Source organism: Medicago sativa, chromosome 6 (assembly GCF_051527215.1).
Source record: "Medicago sativa cultivar Bolivia chromosome 6, Bolivia_mono, whole genome shotgun sequence".
In the NCBI taxonomy this organism is placed as follows: domain Eukaryota; kingdom Viridiplantae; phylum Streptophyta; class Magnoliopsida; order Fabales; family Fabaceae; genus Medicago; species Medicago sativa.
Window position 1 is genome coordinate 10,430,590 of NC_140754.1, and position 14,432 is coordinate 10,445,021.

The following is a 14,432-nucleotide window of genomic DNA, read 5'->3' on the forward strand; positions in this document are numbered from 1 at the left end:
TATTTAAGTTTAGTTTTGGTCTCTTCTTTTATACTAGATATTTGACCCATGTAATGCACGGATCTAACGCTTCAATTAAATTTTGGAGACAATTACACTAACCTCCCTTAAAATTTGTGTAAATGTAAGGCACACCTCCTCTATTTTAACAATTGACAACAACAGCCCCTGTCGTTATAGGCTCCGTTCTCTTCCGTCATCTATTTCCGTCATCTATTTCTAAAACCTACTCTTTTTCCATGACACACATCCAAGCTCCAACAAAAAACATAGATATCAATATCTAGACTAACTTAAAAAGTTCTTGTGAAAATCAACCAAACAAATGAATGCCAACAATTGAATCAACCGTTTTTATTTTCCTTTCTATATTTAAAAAGGAAAACATATGAAGTTCTTAAAGTTTGTTATGATAATACATGAAGCATATGTTCATGAAACCACAATGTTCCTCGTTCTCCTTTGGTGATTTCGCACGTAAGATTTCTCTTCTCATTTCTCTCAACAAATCATGCATTCCAAGTCTATTCTTATCATCAACAGTTGCAAGGCTTCGCTCATCAAGAATATTTATTCCCAATTTCAGCAAAAAGTCCATATCCATCTAATATAAGTGTAACATCACTTCGGTCCCTCACAATAAAGAAACAAGCTACGTCAGGGAATATTTGTTTCTCAGTAACATCATTTAAAGCATCATAGCTTATTTTTAACTTCTTCTATAATTGATCAAGAGGAATTTTTTTTAGTTTCTCCAATACACATTGCCACGCGATTACTCTTCTCTCAAACAATATGACCCAAGGACTTCCAAAGCTAAAGGCAAACACCCAGAATACTTAACAACATTTCTAGAAATTTCAGTAAAATCTTTTGTAGGAGTCGCTTGCATGAATGCATGCCAACTAAATAGCTCAACTGATTCGTTTTCATCCACGTATTTCATTTGGAAAATGTGGTTAACTCTATTCCCACTAAGTATGTGCCTATCTCTAGTTGTGATGATTATTTGACTCTCTGAACCAAACCATTTTGAACTTCCACATAAAGCATTAAGTTGGTCCAATGAATTCACATCATCAAATATGATTAGCACTCTTCTATGGCATAGTCTATCCTTTAATATATTTTTTCTCGACTCAATGTTTTGTATCTTAGTTGTCATTTTTATTGATATTAAAGAGAAGTTATTCTTCTAATTCCACTTGTCCAACATTTTTCTCTCAAACTTCCCTAATATTCGCAAGGAAGCTCCTACCTTCAAAATTGCGGCCAATCTTATTGCAAGTCGCTTTCGCAATGGTTATTTTAGCAACGCCTCCCATACCTCACATCCGTAGTAGTAGAGCATCATATTGATCAATATCTTGGTCTAGCCATTGAATGATATCTTCCACCTGAGATTCAACTCCCACTTGATTATTAGCAATAAACAAATCGGTTTTGTCAAGTAAATGTGTCACTTTTCAACAATGTGTTTGATAGCCTCACTTTCATTCCTACAAAGTAGAGAGAACATTTTAGTAAGAAAACTATAGGTGGATGTGAGTGTGTGAGCTGCAGTGTTTATTAAAACTGCAATGAGGTCGACAATGTTGGCCACTAGCTTTGGTCAACCAAACTATATACTCTTAATATAAAATGAATTAATCACTAATAAAAATAACAAGAAAATTTAACTACTTTACTAGCATTCAACTTCCTAGATAATAGACTTTCAAATTAGTAGTGTGGAATAAAGTTACCTGGAATTGAAGACTATGAACCATAGCACAACAAAGCTCGCTTGCAGTGCAAACTAGGGTGTTCTTATGAATTTAGGGTTTATAAATTGAGAGAAGAAGAAGAAGATTAATAATTGTTGTAAACGGTGAATTTCATTTAGTATTGAAAAGCTAGTTACAACATGCTTATATAGAGCATATTCACATGACTTGCTTAGTAATAAGTCATCTAACTAACTTGTAACAATCTTTTAACCAAGATTAATTCTTAACTAACTCGAGTTAAAACCATCGTCTAACTTGAATTAAAACTAACACCCTGCAAGAACAGCGGCCTCATGAAGTGCCACTCTGCATCTCGGCTCCATAGTCTCACGAACAGAGTTCCCCCAATCAGCCATCCATTTCGAATTCTCATGAACAGATTTAGCCCAATCAAACTACAATTAAATTCGAGAACTTTACCTAGATCGACATTTTGTTCAAAAGATTTTGAAAAGCATTTCCAAACGCACCTTTTTGATGACATAGTTCAGACGGTTCAACATCAAAGAACACCAGGAACACCATCGCGAATCTGCATAGTTTCTTGGGAAAACAATAATAGAAATTCTACATTAATTGCTTCATGTATGGATGCTGAAATTCGACATCCTCTTTGAAGCGAATCATCTTATTCCAGCGTTTTGAAGTGAAGCATAGCGATGTGTTGGAACACCACGAAAACAACAAGATGTGAAGTGAATGAAGCATGAGTATCTTCCCTTGTAAAACTTAAAAACACTTCTTCATGTCTTTTGTTACTTAACTTAACAGAGATGATGTTTCGGACAAATCAATCATAATCAATTAAAATGAAGAATAAATTCATCTAGCACAGTAAAATAAAAAAATTATTTGGATAAAATGAAAAAATAATAATGAAAGATATTTTGAGTAATGTTTACCAATCTTTTATTTCCAGCCATTGATATTAGAAAAATGTAGATTTATTTCTCAAAATCTTTTATTTCATACAATTTTTTTTTGAATTATCAGCAGAAACATATATGTGACTATGAGATTTTTGTTTTTTTGAAAGAATATTCTCATATAACAATTCAATCACACTTCACCAATCTAATATATAGCTTATGAAATTTATAATTTATAGAGAAAGAAAAAACAAGTCCTCTCCTCCCCGCCCGTCCAAAATCCCCCTACCAAATAAACCTTAGATTTTAGACTTTTTCAAATGCAATTGTATTGAGAATAAATGAGGGCATCAGAAGATATTAAATCTTGTCTTCTGTTGGAGCTTTGTGAAGATTGATATTTCTCTTACAACAGTAGCTCCTTGAAGAGAGTTGCTCTTGTGGTATCATATGCAAAAATATATAAAAGAATTACCAACATGAGTAATTTAATTATCGTTTCTTTCAAATTCAAAGGTTCCTCTCTCGTAACATTTATTTACTCAAAGCAATATTGCTATCCTCTACATTTCAGAAGCTTGTGGTCAAAAGGAGAAAATACTAATCATAATTCTAAACTAGAGCAGAATCCTATTTTAGAACTTTTCAACATCAAATTATTGTCACTTCTGCTAGTAAATTCTGTTGATACTTGCACAAGATTTTTCATATTATTAGGAAATTAATATACAAAACAAATCTTGAGGAGAAGCCTTGATGAGTAGTGCTCTCAGCTACAAACCCTAAAATCCTAAGCAACAAAGAAAGTTTGCATTCATTAGAGAGACCATATCAATTTTCGGCATAGCCTCTGGAAAACAAGTTACCATGGATGCACTATGATGTGAGTAAGTCTTGTACTGAACCTGCAAATTACTCCCTCGTATTAATCAATGGTCGTTCAAATATTGAGGATTACTCTTGCGATATCATGGTAAAAAAGTATATACAACAAATAACATGTGAAAGTGCTTTTCTGTTTCTTTCAAAAGGCTTGAGATAGAATGTTTAACTTTTGTATGACATAAATTGAGAAAATTAAAAAAATTCATATACTCTTTAATTATGAAATGCAAATATAATAAAAATGATAAAGCGAATCTAATATTAAGAAACAAGATCACTCAACAAACTCAGGTGTCTTGGATTGAAGAATTACAACAGAACAGATTATAGTCATATCTATTTGGGATTATATGACTTCATCATAAATGTAAAACAATTGTTGCCAATATAAAGGATTGCAGGGACCATAAGAATTGAATTTTACCATCTTTAGTTCCAGTGAAATTTTCCTTTCTTTTTCTTTTTCTTTTCTTTTATTTTCTTTTTCATTTTGTTCTGATTGAAGTCATCAGTGGGCTCCTCTTGAGTACAGATCCGCTGGACAGTGCATTCTTCATTTTCATCAACACCAACAGCAATGATATTCGAATATGGTTCACGGTATAGCTCCAATTTCTTGCCAATTGATTCTTCATATACAAGATAAATTATTGTTTCCTTCGCAATGAAACCGTCCCCAAAAACAACAACAACCTCCACTTTGTTGACACTACATTCTGCTTTTCCTCATCCATAAAGGAAGCTAATGTTTCACTCTTATAGATCTGAATGGTGGCCTTTGTGTAATTTTTCACTAACACATTTTTAAGACCATCTGGTGTTATGTTATCCGCAGTTGAAGAGGCAATGCACATCAATGACTTTAAGTTATGCTCTTCCACTCGAGGGGCCTTAAAAATTACAGAAGAACTGTCACAATTGAAGCATAACCAGTTTGGATAACTATCACCCGGGAGAACACAACCACCACGCATACTCTGTGCAAGGAAAAAAGGGTCAGAATTTAATCAAACAATATATTCGTTCGATCAAAAGCGGAACCTAAAAATCAAGGGGTCATCACATATTCGTCCCAAACCTAAGGCATGGGATACATGGTTCCACCACTTATATGTAGCTCAACTATCACTCACATTTTTATCCAATATAAGACTTCTTACTTACATTTGACAAACAAACAATATTAATAATAAAACGTGCAAGGGAGAATGAGTGAAACCTGTAAAATTTGCCCTTTCAGAATATTTGCAACTTGACAATTCATTCCCATTTGAATGAAAAGAGATTTCGGGGAACTTCTTGATACTTGTGTTCTAGTTGGTTCCAACTCTTTTAGATTTGCGGCATATAAGGCATCCAAAATAATTGCAGCATCATGAGAAACTTGAAGTTCTGAGCTACACTCAACCCAAAGACTGCGAATACTTGGAAGGTACTTGGAAATTGATGATAGTTCCTGGGAACTACTACGTGGTACATCTAAAGGAACAAGAGATGACATGACAGTAGATGTTTGAAAATGAGATGGGAGATTATTTGTTGGGGACATCCAAGACTTAATGATAGATGGAAACACATCACGTGAGAATCCTTCATGGCCGCACAAAGAAATATATACAATACTTTTTGACCTTACAATTGAAAAGGGTACTCTTGTTAATGCAGTGTTATCTGCAAGCAGAGTGGTCAAAGATTCCATTTGTTCAATGTCCTCTTCCAACTTGTCAATCTTTAAACAACCAGAAAGGATGAGAGTTTTTAAAGATTTCAACTTATAGATGCTTCTTGGGAGGCTACATAAGCTAACACAACCTTCCAAGTTTATTATAAGAATTTTATCGAGATCTCCAATGCTAGGAGAAACCTCGGACAACATTGGACAATCTTTGAGTACTAACTTTTCAAGGTTAGGCAAATTTGAGAAGTCTGGGGTCAGCATCAGGTGATGAGAATGACTAAGGTTAAGGATTTTCAGCATCTCCATCCTCTACAAAAACATAAATATTATAAAGAGAATTTAGAGAAGAAACATACAAAATAAATGGAAGTTTTTACCATGAAAAGTAAAAATAATATGTGAAATGCAAAAAACAGAAATCATAATTAATACCTGGGTCTCTTTCCACACAGATATCATTTTACTGTTTTCTAACTCAATGGAAACTAAATTTCTTTGACAAAAGTTTGAAGGTATGAATGACAAAGGAAATCCTTTCCAACACAGCCATCTTAGTTTTCTTGAAAGATACTTGAAATCTCCATCAAGTTGTACTCCAGCAAGTTGAAGCAATCTTAGTCTCTCCATCTTCTTAAATGCTTTAGCACTAAAACATTTTGAACTAGTTATTGGCAACTTCAAAGCTAGACCCTCAACAGCTTTTGTTCCCTATGAAATATAATTGACCAAAATGTAAAACACAGATACAAAACAGATGAAAAAATATGTGACTAAACCGACCGTTTGTTAAAATTCATAAAGCACAACAAATCTAACTTATCAAAGAGACTAATTTTATAAGTTCTGATGTAAATCAACAAACTATATTCATGTAACAACTAACTCATAAATGTTTTTAGCTTACTTATGTGTTATAAATTTTAAATCATGAAATAGGTATACGAGGTGCTTACAGTTTTTTCAAATAAAACATTAAGCACGTCCTCATGAAACCATAACCTGCTACGCTCCTCGGGATTCTTTGGTGATTTTTCACGAATGATTTCTCTTCCCATATCCCGTAACAAATCATGCATTCCAAGTGTATTCTTATCATCGACAGTGACAAGGCTTCTCTCAACAAGGACACTTATTCCGTTATCAGCAAAAAGTCCACACCCATTTAATATTTGTGTAACATCGTTTCGGTCCATCCCTATAAAGAAACAAGCTATGTCAAGGAATATTTCTTTTTCGGTATCATCATTTAAACCATCATAGCTTATTTTTAACTTCCGTTGTACTTCATCATTGGGAATTATTTTGATTTTCTCCAATACACACTTCCAATCTGCTACTCCCCTTTCAAACAAATAGGAACCAAGGACTTCTAGAGCTAGAGGCAATCCCCCAGAGTAGTCAACTATTTCTCTAGAAATTTCTAAAAATTCTTCTCTAGGCCTTGGTTGCTTGAATGCATGCCAACTAAAAAGCTCAATTGATTCACTATCATCCATTGCTTCCATCATGTATACCTGATCAACTCCCTTTGCTGTAAGTATACGTTTATCTCTGGTTGTAATGATTATTCTAGTCCCTGAACCAAACCATTTACGACTTCCACACAAAGCATTTAGTTGGTCCAAACTATCCACATCATCAAGCACAAGAAGTACTCTCTTATCGCAGAGCATATCCTTTATTGTATTTTTCCCAGAATCGATGTTTGGTATCTTGGTAGCTGTTTTTTTTAAGATATCAAGCAGAAGTTGTTCTTGTAAAGACACTTTTCCATCAGTATGCTCCCACGTTTCCCTAATATTTGCAAGGAAACTCCTACCTCTGAAATTGCGACAGATTTCATTGTAAACGGCTTTAGCAATGGTTGTTTTACCAATTCCCCCCATACCCCAAATCCCTAGTAGCAGAACATCATTTGATTGTTGAATGTTTAGTAATTGAATCATGTCGTGCACTCGAGACTTGACTCCCACTGGATTATCAACAACAAATAAGTCTGTCTTGTCAAGCAAAATAGTAACTTTTTCAACAATATGATCGATTGCCTCCCTTTCATTCCTTTAAAAATGAACCAAAGAAAATATGAATAAGCCTATATACACACAGGCAGGACCACGCCGACATATATGTATGTGCATGTATATGCACATGTATGTGAGTCGAAAGTAGTTAGGAAATTTGAGTAAGAAATTGCAGTTGGAGGAGTGTATGTGTGGGTCTAAGTTCAGTTGTTAAAAAAAGATTGGAATGACAATGAATTTTTTGTCTAATAGACACTAAACAGTAAATTGTATAGAATTCATGGCATCAATTATTATGTCACTGATTAAGCAAATACGGAATGACTCTTCCCGATGAAAGAGAGACAAAAATTACACAGAATATATGATGACACCTTATCCAAATTTTTTATCTTTTTAAAATTGAATGTGATGCTTGTGCCAAAGGAAATTGGTGTTGTGTTAATAATGGTGAACACTTTAATATAATTGAGTTGATTAACAATTTTGATGTCATCACTTAACATTTGAAAATCACCTGGAGTTTAGAACTACAAAGCCAGCAAAGGCAGCAGCACCACGAAGAGCCTCTCTCCATTTCGGCGACTTATCTTTCTTCTTCTTCTTCGAAAGTTTGCTCAAGAGACTTTTAAAAGCTTGTCCAAACTCACCAGTTTGGTGACGTACCTCCGAGGGATCAACATCATAGAACACTGGTAGCACTATCTGTGCTGCGGTTCTGTGACACTCCATTATCTTCACCAACTCACGGAGACACCATCTTGAATCTGCAAAATTTCTTGAAAAAACAACAATAGAAATTTTAGAATGTTCAATTTCTTTCGGTAACAATGTTGAAATATGACCTCCGCGTTGAAGTGACTCTTCATCCATGAAAGTTTTAATCCCGACATTTTGAAGTGAAGCATAAAGATGTGAAGTGAAGGAAGAACGAGTATCTTTGCCTCTAAAACTTAAAAACACTTCATTCGGCCTACAGTGTTCAAATATGTGGGCAGCTAATGTCTTTGAAAATGTCATCAGATTGTTCTGACATGGATGAAATATGTAAGTGACGGAATTGTTGGAAGGCAAAACCTTTCTAAAAGATCTAAAAATAACGACGAAGAGAAGAAGCAGGTATATCAACTTAAAGTCGTCGTCGGTTTATAGTCTTCGGTCAACCTTGGCACTGAACTTCATCATTTCCACTTTTAATTAAAAATGAAAAAGTTAGCCGAAAAAGATTTAGGAAAGAATGTTTAAAGAATGAAAGTGGATGGAAAGAGAGCAGAAAGTAAGATGATTATTTGGTTGTTTGGTACGAGTGATAGTGAAAAGAAAGTGTAAGGAAAGAAAGATGAGAATGTTTGTAAAAAGACGAAAATAGCCAAAAAAAATTATAATAAAAGTGGGACCAAAATGATGGAGTTGGAAATAAAAAATATGGGTATTTATGTCTTTTCATTGTAAAACACCCTTTCATCCCACTTTCTTCACAAAATGGAGGGGATTGTTTTTGCACGTGAGGCCCACCAAAAAGTAACTTTCTTTCCCTGCTGACATTTTAATCCAAACTGTTGAAAGAAGCCCTGTCAGCCATCTTTCCATCCTCATACAATCTTTCCTTAATGTTTCTTTGATACCAAACAGCCCCTTAATGTAAAACACTAACACACTAAAAATCTTCATTTATTTATTAAATTTTATGTTATACATCTTTTTGACAAAAAAAAAATATAACATTAAATTTAATAAATTAGGGAAGAGTTTTATTTACGAGAATATATCAATATATATTTATTCTTTAATTAATTATTAAACTTAACGACTACCAAAAATACAATTTTACTCTATTATAATTATTTGACACATTATCTCTCTTTATGGAAATTGTCAATTAAAACAAATTCAGCTAATTAAAACAAACTTAGTCCCAATTAAAACAATATTTTCTATAATAACTCACTCTCCACGATTAAATATCTAGAGTAAAAAACAATCTCCGATAAAAATTGATAATTTATTATTTAATTATGAATCTTAATTGCTAGCAAAAACACAGTCATGCTCTATTCTAATCATTTGACACCTTCAATTTTTTTTTACTCTTTTGTGTCTTTTTGTAACAAAAAAAAATCCCTTTTAGAGGGGAGAGGAAACAATTGGTCAAAAAATTGAGATGATTTTGTAACTAAAAATTACTTTTATATAATTGTATGCAAACAAACTAAATCATTTTTTTAAAAAAAAATTATTTTTATTATGATAAGTAAACACAAACAGATTCTGATTTTTTATAAAATCACTAAAAAAACAGAATCATGTGTGCTTAAGAAAGAGATGTTCACTCGGAATGAAAGATCAACTAATAGTATACCAATATGAATTAAAATCTACAAAACCGGAAATAAACATAAAATAGTTGTGATGTAAACCCCCTTGGAATGGTCTAGTGGTGTTGGTTTAGGACTTCATCGTGTGCTCTTCCTCTCAAGGTCTCGGTTCGATTCTTCTCCGATGTCTGTTTTGGTTGGCTTCAAAGACGCCGCTTTATGCCACACCGTGTCATAGTACTCCGACCTACCGGTGTGCACCACAAATGGCCTCAATAAAAATCTTGATAATCCTAATTCCTTTTTTTTTTAAAAGGTCTCGACTCTTGATAGTCCTAATTGATACCACAAAATTTATTTATATTTTATAAAAGTTTTTATTGAATACAAGAAAAAAGAATATCATAAGAAGTATTTTAAAATATCTTGAAATATTAATTCAATACACTCAATTATTCACAAAAAGAGATGGTAACATATCGTGAAAAATTACAATGCCACAAAATGTCATCTGGACCTATGTTAAGTAACTTCGAATTTTTGTAACAAAAGTTGACGTTAGAGACAAGAAAAAATAATTGTCTATAACATCATAGAGACGAAATTCCAATAAAAATATTTAAAAAGATTAAACCTTAGCTTAATTAGTTGATGAATAAAAAAAAAAGCATGACAGTGAAATGAGAGGAAAAGAGAAGCAGTGTTGCTTAATTTGCAGTGTGTTTGTGGTAGAAGTGTATACTTAATTTCCTTCCTTGTCATTTCATGGCTTGTTTGGATTTTAATTATTGTTTCCATAACGACAAAATTTATACATAATTAAATACTTGTCTCGATTAACATGGTCTTTTAAAATTGCTCGGTGACGACTACAATGAGAAACATTGACAAAATCACCATCAACAGACAACTATACGTGTTCCTTCCATCTTACATTTATATATATCCTGATGGCATATTTGTTCAAAGTTCAAACATTTATTTTATTCTCAAATACTACTGAGGTTTTGGGATTCATGTCATGTGTTTTAAAAATTTATTTTGTTTTGGGATTCAAATGGAAATTTTTATTTTCTAGAAACTTCATGTGTGAGCTTCAGTCACTAGCTATTTAACAAAAAAATAAACTACATGTAACTTCTTTTTATATTGGACTAAAAAAACTAAATTAAGGACTAAGCTTAAAGTTTCTAATTTAATAGGGATACAAACATATTTAACTCTATATTAATTATATGTGGTCTTTTTGCATACATTGGAATAAGTATCATTGTTGAACAAAGTCTTGTTCTACAAACTTGGAATGCATGATTTGTTGTGAGACATGAGAATGAGAAGAGAAATCATTCATGAGAGATCATCAAAGGAGCTTGAGGAGTGTGGTAGGTTATTGTCCGGATTTGTCATTCCCGTGCAAGGAATATATGGAACGGCAATTAACCGTTGGTTAACACTTTTTAAATCAATAAATCTACTTTTTAAATAAATTCCATTGATTTAAAAAGTGTATCGAACGTCTCGTGAGCTGAGCTCAGTTGGTTGGACAATGCATAAAAATATGCAAGATCCGTGGTTCAAACCCCGGCCACAATAGATCTGAGATTTAAGCAAGACATTGATCATAAGATCAAAGGGATTTGATTGATTCATTAATTATTGAATCAGAAAATTATAGTACAATATTGCCACTAAATTGCACTATTCTACTTATATATATAAGAAAGGAAATGCCCCTTTAAATTACCAATTTGCCCCTATGAGGGGCATTTTGGTAATTCAATTATTGGAAGTGGTTTTTTTTTTTAAGGTTTGGCCTATGAATTTCCATTTTTGCCCCTAACCAATTTTTTTAATTATTTTCTTATTTTTATATTTTTAATAACATTTAATTATTTTCCAATTTTTATATTTTTAACTATTTTTCAATTTTTCCTCCCAAATTCAATTGCTTCTACATTGCCGTTGTGGGAGATTAAGGTATCGTTTGACCCGACTTTTTTCAAACTTCTCTACATTTTTAAGGAGAAGTTAGGCCGAATACAATATCAATTAAGTACTTACTAAAAAAAGTACTTTTTTTGAACGCATAAAATTGAATGGAATGAGCTTTGACCAGAAGCTGTTGAATGTTACTTTAAAAAACTACTTCTCGACAAGTTTTTTTTTTTTAAGGTTTGGCCTATGAATTTCCATTTTTGCCCCTAACCAATTTTTTTAATTATTTTTATATTTTTAATAACATTTAATTATTTTCCAATTTTTATATTTTTAAATATTTTTCAATTTTTTCTCCCAAATTCAATTGCTTCTACATTGCCTTTGTGGGAGATTAAGGTATCGTTTGACCCGACTTTTTTCAAACTTCTCTACATTTTTAAGGAGAAGTTAGGCCGAATACAATATCAATTAATTACTTACTAAAAAAAGTACTTTTTTTGAACGCATAAAATTGAATGGAATGAGCTTTGACCAGAAGCTGTTGAATGTTACTTTAAAAAACTATTTCTCGACAATTTATTTCACAAGCACCTCTTTTCAACTCACGCCGGGAACTTTTTCTTTATTTTTTAATATTATATTTCATTATGTTTTTTTCTTCCATTTAACTTTTTTTTAACCGTTCCATTAATTTTTTAAGGAGATTCCATTTAATTTTATTACCTTTTTTTCAAAGGAATTTTATTATCTTTTTATCACTTATATATTTAATTTCAATATCGTTTAATCATCACAATCTCACAAATATTTTTATTCACGATGTCATTTAATGATCCCAAATATTTTTGTCCTTTCTTCAACCTCGCGAATATATACACACATTAACGTTTAGAGTAATATTTTATGTCCGTCTGTCTGTTTTTTTGTTACGCTAATGCATGTAATTTTTTTAGTGTTGCTTGGTTGAGTGCTACCTCACCAATTTTTTTAACTATATTCCAATTTTTATATTTTTAAAAACTTTTAACTATTTTACAATTTTTTATTTTTAACTATTTAAAACTAAGTTGATGGTTCATGGTTTTTAAGGTTTATATTTTGACATATTATAATGATTCACAATTATCCGTCATTTTACCATCTATCCTTTCAATGTAATCTTTCAGACTGAATATTACTAAGCATATGTGAAGAGACTGAATATTGCTCAGTTGATATTACTTTTTTGATGTCAAAGAGATTTTTTATTTTTTAACGGTCAAAATATTAATAACCAAGTTCCTACACAAGACGCTAAAGAGTTTAATGTGTTTCTTTCGTTCATTTTGTGTCATGTAAATATTGGTGTTAATCCCTTTTTGGTAACTCTATGACAGTAGCGCTCACTTTTATAATTATAACTATTATGTAATTTATGTTGTTTTCCTGCTCTTGATAAAGCTTTCATAAATATTTTGATAAAGTTTTTTAATTTTTGTGCAATATTCATTAATTTGTTCATTTTTCCTTCGGAACAATTTTTTTTACAAAATACGTTACTGAACCCCATGCCTTAAACCATGCATCACAAATATTTGGATTATGCGAACTTCATTCTCAAATTTACTAAGAATGGTAATATTCCGTAATTTGAACATCTCTCCTTTAAAACAAGTTTTTAAAAGTGCGTATAATTCACATGAAAGGACTCGATACTAAATTGCAGTTAATATCTGCCTTTGCTGTAGATCATGTGAAATGATTTATATACGTTGAAACTGAAAGGCAAAATGATATAAATCAAGTAGAGAGACATTCAACTATCTGTCTGATTCAGAAGTTTGTTCACCTGAAAGGAATGGATACTAAATTGCAGTTACTATCTACCTTTGTTGTAGATCATGTGAAAGGATTTATATATGTGGTACTAAATTGCAGTTAATATCTGCCTTTGCTAGGGGTGGCAAAAATACCCATGCCCATGGGTACCCGTGGGTAAAATCCGTCACGGGTATGGAGCGGGTAGCTAAACTGGTATCCACGGGTATAATAAACGGGTATTTGACTACCCATTATTATATGGACATAGACACGGATTGGATTGTATCCATACCTATAGGTACCCATACCCGATAATAAATTAAGTAAATTACTAATATATCTTTATATATCACATCTTATTTCTTAAAGTTGGTACTTTATTGAAGAAAATTTTACCCCCCACCTAAAAATCCTCAATAATAACCTATTTTTATTTTAAATTTTTTTAATTCATCTTATTAAGTTCACCATTTCTACTTCATTCACATCATAAAACATATAGATTATATAAGAATCATGAATTTTCTATGAATTATGTATGATTAACGAAATTTGAGTGGATTATGTATGGATGTTTAAAAGTTGAAGTTTTTTGGTAATTAAAAAAAGTTATTATTTGTACCAAAAAATAAATAAATTCAAAACTCCATGGGTACCCATGGATACCTCAATACCCACGGGTACCGGTATAGTGAGTACCCACGAGGATACGGGGCGGGCACGGGTATCATACTTATCCAACGGGGCGGGGACGGGTATCATATTATCCGTACCCATTGGTATCCATTGACATCCCTAGCCTTTGCTGTAGATAATGTGAAAAGATTTATATACGTTGAAGCTAAAACACAAAATGATATAAATTAGGTAGAGAGGCTTTCAGCTATCTATCTGATGCAGAAGTTTGTTCGCCTGAAAGAACTGGATACTAAATTGCAGTTACTGTCTTTGCTGTAGATCATGTGAAATGATTTATATATGTTGAAGCTGAAAGTCAAAATGATATAAATCAGGCAGCTTTGGCAATAGGGTTTTCATTGGTTTATAGATAGATATCAATTATTACTGGAAAAGTGTTTCTACCGCTGACAAAATATGTTTTCATTTGTTACTTGTGATCAAACCATTTTAAAGATTTAATTTTGTAATCCGTAATG

The 14,432-nt window shown here is 32.2% G+C and overlaps 1 pseudogene across 1 annotated transcript; it reads right to left on the bottom strand.

The window, feature by feature from the left end:
* Nucleotides 1–3,756: 3,756 nt before the first annotated feature.
* LOC146912734 (disease resistance protein RPV1-like) lies at nucleotides 3,757–8,320 on the bottom strand (annotated as a pseudogene). The gene is made up of 5 exons (XR_015016856.1): nucleotides 7,740–8,320; nucleotides 6,155–7,259; nucleotides 5,634–5,909; nucleotides 4,743–5,510; nucleotides 3,757–4,500 (listed from the first exon to the last, which is right to left on the bottom strand). The product of XR_015016856.1 is annotated as a disease resistance protein RPV1-like (transcript).
* Nucleotides 8,321–14,432: the final 6,112 nt, after the last annotated feature.